Source organism: Bos indicus x Bos taurus, chromosome 16 (genome assembly GCF_003369695.1).
Source record: "Bos indicus x Bos taurus breed Angus x Brahman F1 hybrid chromosome 16, Bos_hybrid_MaternalHap_v2.0, whole genome shotgun sequence".
Lineage (NCBI taxonomy): Eukaryota > Metazoa > Chordata > Mammalia > Artiodactyla > Bovidae > Bos > Bos indicus x Bos taurus.
The window spans coordinates 7,564,714-7,574,840 of NC_040091.1; the positions used below are offsets into that span (position 1 = coordinate 7,564,714).

A 10,127-nucleotide genomic window follows, 5' to 3' on the forward strand; every position below is an offset into this window, starting at 1 on the left:
AGCATGTTCTGTTTGAAGATCCCACTGGGAGCTTCCTCATCTCCCTCTGCAGGACCCAGCTCTGCCCTCCCAATCCCCCAAAGGCAGCAGGCAGCATCCCTAGTCCATCATCAGCTGCAGAGAGAGGTTGGGGCAGCTCCACCCTCCCCAGTCCTGGGCTCCTGAGAACAGAGTGAAGGAGATACAGGAGCCCAGAGCTTGTGCAGGCAGGGGGTCACCTGGCAGCGCTGTATCCCTGTGGGTGCTTGTTGGGAGCTGCATTAGGCATTACTGACAAAGTGGAGGAACGGCCCCAGCCCCCCCCCCCAACTCCCCCACCCCCCATTCCACAGGCACAGAACCGGGATGAAGGAGTTAGGCCTTGTAATTCTGACTTGTTTTTTCCTTTCCTAATGAGTTGACTGAAAAGAAATATTAAGGTGCTTATTGTTCTTGAGAGGAACATGAAAAGACACAAAGCCTTCTGCAGCTGTGCTCAGAGAATAATTCATAAAGTTAATTATGACATTTGTTTAAGGACTTTTACAAAAGAGTGTTCCAGGATGAGCACATAGGCCACAGCTTGAGACCATGGGAGGGATTGCTACCTGAAGCCTATTTGTGAGGAAAGTGTTTATGGCAAAAGAGTTTGCTAAATTTAGGGCTTAGGAATAAGTAAAATTGTTAGAAGCGAAAGATTTAAGGAATGTTGTAATGTTAGCATATTCTACTATAGCTTACAGAGATTAGGGAGTTTAGGGATACTATTAGCTAGAAGCCCTTTCTAAGAAATAGTGAGCTTAGGATACTAGGGGCAAACAGGACTTAAAAAGAGAAGAAATAAACTGAAGAATGTGGTATGCAGCCCAGACATTAGCATGAGTTACAGTGTATTCACAAGGACACATGAGAAAAAGTAGATAAGAGAATTGCTGAGGAAGGAACTCCTTTTGAAGGGCAACAATAATTTATGGAGACAATAAATCTGGGTCACTGGGAACTGAAAATATCAAACCTTTGACCTAATGCTTTTGTAAAAGTATAAAAGAAAATCTTAAGCTTGAAGTAAACAGGCAGTCCAAAAAGACTGAGAGGCTGCCTCATCGCCAACACCATTCATCTCTTCAGGTTGAATCCCTGGGTGCTGGAGCTGGACTCTGACAAGTGGTGCCTGAACAGGGACATTGAAGTGTAAGTAACTTGAGATTGTAATGTGGGACGGTTAGTATTGTACCTGTGGGTGGCTGGCACCCCTCTGCAGTTTACGCAGGATGAGGAGGGTACAGAATGAATAAGAATATTCTCTAGAAGAATGGGGTTCTCTGCATCTAAGAATAGACAAATGTCTATTGAAATATTGCTTCATGTGTTAGCCCATAGAAGCATTAAAATAAACACATGAAGACTGTCTAAATTTCTACGTTTGTTTTATACTTTGCATGGGCCAGAAAAGGTTCCTGTAGATGCTTTTGCTCTGTGGAATATGATTAGAAATGTCCTGGACTCCCATCATGGGGCTGTTAGATAGCCTATGGGGGAGGCTACAGTGGTGGGTGGTGGGTCTCCACTTTCTGCGCAGATCATGTTTTCTGCCATTGATGAAGAAAAGGAGGGAGACTGTTCTCTACCCTCAGAGGAAGGAGAGGACTTACAGGACTCTGCCGCCAGGCGCCCTGCCAAGCTCCTTCCCCTTCTATGCAAACCTTTAAAAGTTTATCCACCACTTTCTGATTTAAGGCAACCACTGCCACCTCCGCTTGTGCTTCCCAGGGCCCAAGAGTTCCCCACTTTGTCTCCAAAGCCTCCCAGAGCATTGCCTAAGGCTGAGAAAGATAAAGAGTTTTTTTGAAACAAAGGAGCTTTTAAAGCAGACTCATACACAATATACAGTGCATGCTCCTTGGAAAAAAACCCGCTCAGGGGGGCCTCACCCAGGCCAAAATAATAATAATAATAATAAATAAATAAAAATAAAAAAGATTAATCCTAATGGAAATGATTCTACAAATAAAAATTGTTTCTCTTGTGGCCAAATGGGGCATTTTTTGCTGGCAATGCCCTGCCAAGCAGGTACTACAAGCCGTGCCAATACAGACTAATGCCAACCCCCTGAAGGCACTTTGCCCCTGATACCAGAAAGGGTATCATTGGGCAAAAGACTGTAGATCTAAATATCATAAGGATGGGACTACGCTCACCCTTCAAGTACAGGGAGGTAATTTTTCCCTGTTTCAGGGAAATGGGCAGCAGGGGCAGCCCTGGCCCCAGTCAACAATGGGGCAGCTGCATTGAATCCCTTTATTCCCTTTGTCCCATCTCAGAACTCCTAAGAACAACCCCAGGTAGCACAGGACTGGACCTCAGTTCCACCACCACAACAATATTAACTCCTGACATGCCGGTTACTCTGATTCCAACGGGAGTGGCTGGCCCCCTACCTGAGGGCATTGTAGGGCATAGCTCACTTTCTTTTAAAGGAATTTCGGTGGTGCCTGGTGTAGTAGATTCTGATTATACTGGGGAAATTAAAGTTTTGGTCTCGCTGCCTATTAAAACTGTGCAAATTAATAAAGGTCAAAGAATAGCACAGCTTTTGCTTTTACTTTATTATCAGACAGGAAAAACCTTGATTTCTCAAGCTAGGAGCCCCAGAGGATTTGGATCTAGTGATCTAGCTTTCTGGGTGCAGGAAATTACAGCTTCTAGGCCTTTAAAAGATCTTTTAATTCAAGGAAATAAAATGTCAGGGCTGTTAGATACTGGAGCAGATGTCTCTTGCATTACTGGAAAAGATTGGCCCTTGTCCTGGCCGACACACTTAACCAGTGCCTGCCTGGTAGGAATAGGGTCAGTGCCCTCTGTTGCTAAGAGCTCACAAATTTTGACATGGTCAGATGAGAAGGGGGCACAAGACACGTTTTGTCCATATTTGGTTCTTTCACTACCTTTTCTTTATGGGGGAGAGATATATTATCTCAGATGGGAATGCTTTTATATAGCCCAGATAAAAAGGTTACTAATCAAATGCTGCAAATAAGGTATAATCCTGATAAGGGGCTTAGTAAAGATCAGCACAAAATAGTTTCTCCATTAAAGCTGGTTCCTAACAAAAATACAGAAGGTCTGGGATATTCAAATTTATCCTGGAGGCTGTTGCTCTTGCTGCTGACCGTATTACCTGGAAATCTGATGATCTGGTATGGGTTGAACAATGGCCCTTAACAGCTGAAAAGCTACAGGCAGCTGAGGCTTTAGTTATGGAACAACTGACAGCTGGCCATATAGAGCCTTCTAATAGCCCCTGAAATACTCCTATTTTTGTTATTAAGAAAAAATCAGGAAAATGGAGATTATTATGGGATTTGAGGGCTATAAATGCAACTATGGAAGACATGGGGGCCCTCCAGCCAGGCCTCCCTTCCCCAGTGGCTGTGCCTTTTCAGTATAATGTGATAGTTATAGATCTACAGGATTGTTTCTTTACCATTCCCCTGGCTGTCCAGGATTGTAAACGGTTTGCCTTCAGTCTCCCTTTAGCTAATTTTAAACAGCCCTATAGAAGGTTTCAATGGAAGGTTTTTGTCTCAAGAATGAAAAATAGCCCCACCTTGTGTCAGAAATTTGTAGACCAAGCTGTGCAAAATGTTAGAGCAAAGTATAAAGATCTATATTTGATACATTATATAGATGATATTTTGGCAGCTCATAAGGACAGAACCTTGTTACAACAAATTTTATCTGAGTTGATTGAGGCCTTGGAAAGCTAGGGTTTAAAGATAGCTCCAGATAAGATACAAGTAAATCCTCCTTTTTCTTATTTAAAGAGAGTATTAAATACCCATACCATGACACACGCCCCTTTGCAGCTTCAGAGAGATTGTTTACTAACTTTAAATGATTTCCAGAAATTACTAGGGGATATTAATTGGATACACCCACACTTAAAACTGACTACTGCAGATTTAAAGCCTTTGTTTGATTGCTTAAAAAGAGATCCTAATCCCCGTTCTAAGAAAAAGTTGACTAGTGAGGCAGAGTCGGCTCTTGTTAAAGTAGATGTGGTTTTAAATGATCAGTTAATTAAGATTAATATTACCAGAGGATGGGATTTAAATATTCTCACCACAGAGCATACACCTACAGGATGCTTGTGGCAAGAAGGCCCATTGGAATGGCTCCATCTACCAGTGACCCACAAAAAAATAGTTTTATCTTATCCCAGCTTTGTGGCACAATTAATTATAAAAGGTAGAAAAAGAAGTGTGAAACTTTTTGGAAAAGAAGTGGCAAATATAGTGATTCCATTCAATAAGGATCAACTGCAATTTCTTTACAAAATAGTGATGATTGACAAGTTGCCGTGATAGATTTCAGGGGTCAAATTTTGTTTCATTTGCCCTCAAGCCCTCTTTTGCATTAAAAAAAAAAAAATCCAGTGATTTTTCTGAAAAAAAAATTCTATTCAACCTTTGGAAGGGGCAATTTTAGTTTTCACAGATGGTTCCTCTAATGGTAAAGCAGTCACAATTATTAATAGAAAATTCCACGTTCAGGTAACTAAAGAGACGTCTGCCCAGAGGGCCGAGTTACGAACAGTTATTTGGGCTTTTCAACATTTAAGAGACCACACCTTCAATCTTCTGACTGACTCCAGATATATTGTAGGGTCATTTCCTCATATTGAGACTGCTAATATTCCAAAAAATAAAACTATCATCTTCTCCTTGTTATTTGATTACAGAAGGAGATTAAGCATAGAGAAAAAATATTTTGTGAGACATATTAGAGCCCATTCTGGCTTGCCCAGCCCTTTACATGAAGAAAATGCTTTGACAGATACATTAACTAAAATAATTGCTTTAAACTTACATAAAAAGATTGACAAGGCCAAAAATTCTCACAAAATTCATTATCAAAATGCAGCTGGTTTAAGGTATGAATTTCATATCCCTAGGAAAGCAGCTAGACAAATAGTTAAGTTATGTCCAAACTGCCCAACATTTAATCCATCTCCACAATTAGGAGTAAATCCCTGAGGCCTTAGACCTAATATTCTCTGGCAAATGGACATAACTCATATCCCAGCCTTTGGAAAACTGTCCTTTGTGCATGTTACCATGGATACCTTTTCTCATGTTATTATAGCCTCTGCTAGATGAGGTAAAACAACAAGAGATATAATTCAGCACTTGTTTCAAAGCTTTTCCCAAATAAGACTCCCTGAACAGATAAAAACAGATAATGCCCCAGCTTATAATTCTGCCACTTTTAAGAGATTTTGTCAACAATTTTCCATAATACATTCAACAAATACCTTGTAATCCCCGAGGCTAAGCCATAGTGAAAAGGACACATCAGACTTTAAAAAATCAGATTGCTAAATTAAGACAGGGAAAATTTAAGTATTCCTCTCCACATCATGTTTTACGCCATGCTTTGTTTGTAGTTTATCATTTTAACATAGACACACAGGGCAGACTACAATGACAAGACACTGGACTCCTGAAAGGGCTACGACTTGGTCTCTGGTTAAGTGAAAAGACCTCATTACAGGAGAGTGGAAAGGGCCAGATATACTGGTAACTTGTGGGAGAGGGTATGCTTGTGTGTTTCCACAAGATTCCACTTCTGTTTGAACCCCTGAGGTTGCTAAAATCCCTGAAGTCCTGGAGTCTGGGGACAAAAAATGATGGGGAGACCAAAAGCTGGTTGAGTCCAGACCTGAGGGAGCCAAGAAAACACCAAAGGGTGAATGACCTTTCACCTGAGACTTCACCGCTAATACATTGCTTCAGACACCTGGTGCTTTAGGAGAGACATACTGATCGAGTTCAACCGTATTCTGCCCCACCTCATTGCCATCATCATACTTAAAGAACCACCTCAGCATGGTACCAACTTGGGGCCAGCTAAAACATCTCGCTCAGCGGGCTGAAAAATTAATAGGAAGTGGGAGATATGAAGCCACTCCTATGGTAATGTTTGTGGCTATGCTTGCTGTGTTGGCTTGTCAGCCGAGGCCTTCCAGTGCAGAAAAAGTTCACTGGGACTATTTGCTTAATCCACCTTCTTTCCAGCCTGTTGATTGGATGAATGAGCCCATTCGTTTTTTTGTTAATGATACTCTTCTTTTGGATGGGGCTTCCATCTATCCTAATAATGTTAAAACAGTGGTCAGCACTCCCTTCAGTTTTGTCAGGTGTGTCCGTTTATCCACCTATTTGCTTTGCCATACCTTCCTCTTTACAAGGAACAGCTCCAGTTTTGAATGGGTGCGTTAACACTTCCTTGAAAAGCATGCTTACTGATTCTCCGAGAAGCAATGGCAAGAGAGACTTTAGGTCTTTACAGCTATTGATGCTGAGGGCACAAAAAAGACTATTTGATGCCTTAAAAAAGGCAGCCCCCCACTTAAAGGACTATCCGAGCTGTGCACTCCCCACTCCGGACTCTGATGAACAAGGACTACAGGTCTGAAAAAGCATAAACAAAATTTCTGGCTTTCCTCATTGGAAAAAATGCACATACGCCATAAAGTTATCTATTCCCATTGCTGCCACCAGACATTTTCTGATCAAATGGGGGTGCCCCTATTGTTCAGATCAATGATTGAATTTGATTTTTAGAGCAATTATTAGATGACATGTTAATAGATGGGTTCCTCCTTTAGTGAGTTTGGATGGAATGGGTCCCATGCAGCCTGAGTTATGGAAAACATTGGCTGCTATAGCACCTGTGATTTTACATAGACCTTTAAGTGAACAAAGATATATTGTACAGGCCTGCGTACATTCTCCCTATGCCTTTTTGTTGGCCAAAAATCAGAGTGATTTTTACAATGTTACATGTGTAAATTGTTTTATATCAAATTGTGTTGATGGAAATGATTATAATAATTATAAGGCTGTGATGATTGTAAAACAACCACCATATTTGACGGTTCCTGTAAAATTAGAGGGACAATGGTTTGATGATTATACATTAAAAGTTTTATATGAAATTATAGGCTTAATTTCTCTACCTAAGAGATTCATTACAGCTCTGGTTGTGGAAATAACTGCTTTGATTGCCATAATTGCATCAGTCATGGTTTCTGCTGTTGCCCTGTCAAAAGAAGTGCATACGGCCTCGTTTGTTGATCAGCTGTCCAAAAATGTCTCCATAGCTCTTTCTATGCAGGAAATTATAGATAAAAAAATAAAAAATAAGGTCAATGCTTTAGAAGAAGCATTTCTGCTTATGGGACAAAAAATTACAAATTTAAAAATTAAATTGTCTTTAAGGTGCCATGCTGATTTTAAATGGATGTGCATTACCCCTTTACAAGTAAATGAGTCCATGAACTCTTGGAAACGCATTCAGAATCATTTCAGGCATATGGAATCATTCAGATTTTAATATTGATATTTCTAAGTTACATCAAGATATTCAGAATATGAAGCAGGCGGAGTCTGACTTTTCCTCTCAATGGCTTTCTAATTCCCTCTTTGAAAATCTGGAGGGGTATCTTTTCCATGGATCTTTTTCTATCATAATGATTAATATGGCCATGTGCTTATGCCTGTTAGTTCTGATTTGTGTACTGGCCCTGTGCCTTTTCAGAATACTCAACCGAAATGTTTCTGCTATATCTACTGAGTTTCATACCTATGCTCTAAAAAATAAAAAAAAGGGGGAGATGTCAGGAGCCACGTTAGGCATTACTGACAAAATGGAGGAACGGCCCCAGCCCCCTTTCTCATCCCATAGGCACAGACCCGGGATGAAGGAGTTAGGCCTTGTAATTCTGACTTGTTTTTTCCTCTCCTTGACTGAGTTGACTGAAAAGGAACATTAAGGTGCTTATTGTTCTTGAGAGGAACATGAAAAGACACAAAGCCTTCTGCAGCTGTGCTCAGAGAATAATTCATAAAGTTAATCATTAACATTTGTTTAAAGACTTTTATGAAAGAGTGTTCCAAGATGAGCACATAGGCCACAGCTTGAGACCATGGGAGGAATTGCTATCTGAAGTCTATTTGTGAAGAAAGTGTTTATGGCAAAAGAGTTTGCTAAATTTAGGGCTTAGGAATAAGTAAAATAGTTAGAAGTGAAAGATTTAAGGAATGTTGTAATGTTAGCATATTCTATTATAGCTTACAGAGATTAGGGAGTTTAGAGATACTATTAGCTAGAAGCCCTTTCTAAGAAATAGTGAGCTTAGGATACTAGGGGCAAACAGGACTTAAAAAGAGAAGAAATAAACTGAAGAATGTGGTATGCAGCCCAGACATTAGCATGAGTTACAGTGTATTCACAAGGACACATGAGAAAAAGTAGATAAGAGAATTGCTGAGGAAGGAACTCCTTTTGAAGGGCAACAATAATTTATGGAGACAATAAATCTGGGTCACTGGGAACTGAAAATATCAAACCTTTGACCTAATGCTTTTGTAAAAGTATAAAAGAAAATCTTAAGCTTGAAGTAAACAGGCAGTCCAAAAAGACTGAGAGGCTGCCTCATCACCAACACCGTTCATCTCTTCAGGTTAAATTCCTGGCTGCTGAAGCTAGACTCCGACAGGTGCTCCCTGGTCCTGAGGGTCCCTGCAGACTGGGGGGTGTCTGAGTTTAGGGTTGCTCAGGTTCTGGAACCCTGGGGTCCTGGGCCAGTTCAGGCCACCATTTCTCAACCAGGAGTTGGAGGTTCTGTAGATTCTTCTGTGTATGTGTCCAACTTCAACTAAAGAAACACCAGAAAGCAACTCACAGCCATGTGCATGCGGTTGGTGGTACTAATGGTTAAGAATCTGCCTGCCAATGCAGGAAATGTAAGAGACTCGGGTTTGATCCCTGGGTATGGAAGATCCACCAAAGAAGGAAATGGCAATCCATTCCATTATTCTTGCCTGGAGAATCCCATGGACTGAAGAGCATGGTGGACTATAATCCATAGGGTTGCACAGAGTCTGACAAGATTGAAGTGACTGAGGATTAGAGGCAGGATTCAAGTTACTCATGTTCTTTTTATTATTTGTTTACAATTCTGTCATTAATAACATATATTGTTTTAAAAACATACACTGGCTTAAAAAGCAGTGTCTTCTGTCAAATTTTAAACTTGCAATATGCTAAGTGGATAAAATGTACTTTTTTATTACAACAACATAATAACAGCTTAAAATCATAAACCTCAGAAGAGTTTGGTTGGGGGCTAGAAATGATTATTTGGGAAAACAGAGACCCTAGGTGTCTGTCCATTTCCAAGGCTCAGGTCTCAGGAGCAGTTGTACTGAGTGTAGGATGGGTGGGCAAGTTCTCCTACCCACCCATGTCATCTGGCCTCCTGCTCCTCCCAGGGCCTTGAGGCAAGGAGAAAACCCAAATTTTTAGCCTTGGATCCCAGAGTCCCCTGTTCTTCTGCCTAAGTCTCACTGACCAGGGAACCCACCAGTTGAATATTGCTGGCCATACTCTGCTCAGGGATACTTGATCCTGTGGGACATTTCTAAAAACGCCTTCAGCAAAGAGCAGCAAACAAGCCCAGTGTCTTGCATCTGAGCCCCAAAGCCAAATCTAGATCTTGGGAAGTCTTCTGAGTCCTGCACACCCTCCCCAGGGAGCCCTCTTCTGTCTGACTCTGCACCTCCTCAGGGACTCCATCACCTGTGTTGCTGTTGCAGGCTCTGCACTGAATCCCTGAAGACCTGGACCTGGACCCCATCCTGGACCCCAGAGGGGATGGAACCCACACAGCACCCGGAGCATCATGTGGACCAGATCAGGGGAGGCCTCACTGATTCTATCCTGAGAGTCCTCATTTAGTACAGCTTCAGTTGTTTTGCTGTGTTGATTTAGTATTAGTTTTATCTACAGTTTTATCTATATGTCTCATATGCATTAATATGTCCAATATATATATGTAAGTTTTTCATTAATTTAGTTTATTTTGTTACTTTTAAAATATTTTTTTTAAAAGCACACATGTATAGAATAGCACCCTCAGCAGAGGTAGAACTTAATTAATTGTCCTAAGGCCATCACCCTAGTGTCCACCACCAAGATCTCTCCCCTTGGTATGCAACTCAGTCTTCACTGAGTAAAGAAAGTGAAAATAAAAGTGAAGTCTCTCAGTCGTCCAAGAAGTCCGAAAAAAATCTGACATTTTT

The 10,127-nt window shown here is 41.0% G+C and overlaps 1 long non-coding RNA gene across 1 annotated transcript; it reads left to right on the forward strand.

Annotated features, from left to right (window-relative positions):
- Nucleotides 1-1,047: 1,047 nt before the first annotated feature.
- LOC113907065 lies at nt 1,048-9,896 on the forward strand. The gene is made up of 2 exons (XR_003515074.1): nt 1,048-1,170; nt 9,642-9,896. It is a non-coding gene; the product is annotated as an uncharacterized LOC113907065 (long non-coding RNA).
- Nucleotides 9,897-10,127: the final 231 nt, after the last annotated feature.